This window comes from Belonocnema kinseyi, chromosome 1 (assembly GCF_010883055.1).
Source record: "Belonocnema kinseyi isolate 2016_QV_RU_SX_M_011 chromosome 1, B_treatae_v1, whole genome shotgun sequence".
In the NCBI taxonomy this organism is placed as follows: Eukaryota; Metazoa; Arthropoda; class Insecta; order Hymenoptera; family Cynipidae; genus Belonocnema; species Belonocnema kinseyi.
In genome coordinates, this window is record NC_046657.1 from 107,201,071 (window position 1) to 107,204,600 (window position 3,530).

Consider the following 3,530-nt stretch of genomic DNA (forward strand, 5'->3'; position numbering starts at 1 on the left):
CTTGTTCCAAACTAGGATAGATACTACAAAATAATCATACTTGTAACATACTCTTTCTGTAACTTGATATGAAAATAAATGTGCTTTTGAAATCTAAAAAAATCAGCATATGGAGGGGCTCCTTTCGCGGTGAGAACGATGTCCGGAGTCGTTCCCGAGTAAACCTAAGTGAGATGTTTTTGATTCGGAGGAGTAAACTTAATTGACCTTGTCCTTTTTAACTGCTGACAAAAAAAAATACGATATCTACATTTTATTAATTTTGCAATTAGTAATTTAGAAATATTATATTAAAAATCTACTATTTTTGGCAACTCCAACAATATTTTATTCGCCTCAATAAGTCCAAATTTGGATTAAGAGATGAGAAGAGAAATGCCGTAACCAGATTCTACAATTTTTTCAGCTCTTTGGAAACTTATCGAAATATCGATAAGTATAAAATAATACTATAATAATTATTGTTATTATTAAACAATAATTAATTATGTATGATTATCATTATGTTTTTATTAAACTTTTACTTGGGTAAATCCGGTTATACATCATAGCCACGGACTAAGTCAGGGGAGTGATGAGGTCAGAATGTTATAAGTTAATTCAAATAATTTAATACGATGCTTGAAACCTCCTGCGATGATGTTGTAGGTATACGATTACGAACGGCCACGAGCGTTGGAGGTGACAACAGTCACCTCTGGATGCTTTCTTAGAGCTACTATCTGCCACTCCACGGGTTTTTAGTAACGCTCGCTTCCTGATGGACAAGAAAGTTTCTTACAATGCGACAGGTGTTTAATAAAACCGCCTTCTGAGCTGCTGCCACTACCCTACTGACTCCTAAATGTTCAAGATGTTCAGTGCATTTTGCGTCTACATGCCTGTAGCCAAAATCACAATGGGATGAATAGATGCATGATTCACATTCCTCCATATGGTCTTTATTTCATGCCTTAACTCGCTATACTTGTGGATCTGGTTGTATAGGTTGACTGCAAATTTCGGTTAAGTGGACAAGCAATGTCGATGATGTAGACTCTTCCACCTTTTTTTCTCGCATCACGATGTCAGGTCGATTGGGTCGGATGTATGATCCGTTTGGATGGTAACATCGCAATATAAGATTTAATCTTGCATGATTTAAATAAAAAAATTAATTATTCTAAACAATTAATTTTTGTCACAGGCTTAAGATGGTTACTGCCCAAAATGTTAAAGGTATTTTTGGTTAGAGTTGAATTTAATTTTTCATTATTTAACACGGGGTTGTCCCGGTATATATCATCAGTCATGGACGCGTTTTTATGATGCAATCAAGTAATCTGATGAGAGCAGTGTGCCCCGACATATTGGATAAAGCCTGGTTTTTACCCCAACATTGACAGACTGGGTTGCAGTCAAGTAAACGATAGGGGGACCTATAGCTTAACCCTTAAACTGCCTATGCGCCACGACCAATACACTGCTCTTCGAAGGCCAATAACTAAGATTGTTCGACACTACAAAAAATTGAGATACATATATTTTCATTGCTTAAGATCTCCTCTTTCCGATGGTACCAATGAAATTCCTCAAAAAATTTATTTATTATTCCAAAATGCAGTTTAAACAAAAAAAAATGTGATTTTTTGTGTCTATTTTTTTTGTGTTTTCAAAGTTTTTCGAGTCTGTAATTATTCTGGGACCCCACTAAACGGTGGAATAAATGTTTAAACTTTGAGAATCCAAAGATCGATTTTTCGTTTCAGTATTTTCAAAATGACGTCTTAATGGCAAAATTTTTGTGAAAACATTCATGAATTTTTTCACAAAAATTATATTAATAATTATATAATTAATTATATTATTTATATTATTATTCGTTTCCAAATAATCAAAAGCATGCATTATAAGCATTATTTCAAAATAATTAAAAATTAATTATTAAACAGTATATTCGATAATAGTGAATTAATTTATTAGTTTGATTAGTCATTAAATGAAAAATTTCTTTTTTTTAAGTTCTTTTAAATAAGCTTTTTGTGGAAAAGACTATGATTTACTGCGGTTTGCTTTCTTTCTGTTTTAATAAAATAGTTTGGGTATTCAATTAAATTTGTAGTTTTATTATTTCATTCCAGTAAAATAGAAATGAATGACACCTTTTTTGTATTTACTTAAAATTCATTAAATTTATCAAACGCAGTACCCTGAATATTTTTTTAACATTTGAAAAACAAGAAGTCAAAATAGTATTTTTACAATAAGTAAAAAACAATTATTTTGATATATTTTCGTTGCATTATTTACATTCAACTAATAGTCTTGAAAAACAGAAATTACAAAAAAACGGTTCATTTTTGCAAATTCCGTTAAAATTTAAAGCTTCTTTTTATATGTTGATCCTATGATATGACAAATTTCGCTTTCTTTTAACAATTATCTTCTTCAGTTGAAAATGTATTTATTTTGTTGAAACGTCGTCTTTTATTGTAGAACATTAATTTTCTTGCTACCTAATTCATCTTTTTGGTTAAAAATTATGTTATTCGATTGAAAATGATTTTTTAAAATTGAAAATTAGTTTTTTCACTGCAAATGTAACTATTTCAATTCTTGTCCAAAATTTATCTTTTTTGATAGAAGTTTATTTATATTTTTAAAAATTTATCGTTTGGGTTACAAATTAACAATTGAGTTAAGAATTTATTTTCTTGTTGAAGATTCATTATTTAAAAAAATTCTTTCTTCGAAGAAAGTAATAATATGCACAAAAATGGGAGATTCTTTGTCACAGATCTTTAACTGCAACTGAAATTCTTATTATTTTAAAGAAGGACTATTTTTATCTGACGATTCCCCAATGCATCCTTACCACATACATTTTTAAATAATGTTAATAATTATATGTTTCATGCAGAAATATAAGAAATAAATTTTACTTCTACATTCTAGCTGGAACATCGTTCTTTTTCATGGGAGGAGTATGTGTCCCATTTCCATTGGAGGAGCGCCTGAAGAAAGCTATAGCGCAATTCATGCTGTCTGAAAACTACCTAATTTTACACCTTTTTCCTGGCGCTTCTACGATATAATCCCAGGCGAGGACAAGCAAGCGAGGGGTAACGCACTGGATGCAATGGTGGGGGTAACCCAGGGCTCGCCACTTCAAGCAGGTGAGGCTGCCACCAATTTTTTCTGTCATTTTTTTCTTCGTTTTCCAGGAATCGAGCGAAGGGTTACGGTCACGGTAAATTACGTCTCGTCGTCGTTCACGCCGGGGGGTCTGAACCTTTTTACTCGAATTTTCAATACATTTAATTTCCAATTTTATTTTTAATTGAGAAAGTGAATCAAATTTACCTGAAAATTGAAGCTGTCATAAAAGTTTTAAAAAGGAGGAAAAATTCGAAAAATTTTGAATGAAAATTCATTAAAAAAAAAAGAGAGAAACGATTGTCGCCAAAACCTTTTTCTTCGTTCTTATCGTTCTCCTTTATCTTTTACAAACTTTAAGTAAAGATTAAAAAATAATTTACCTAAGTTGCTGG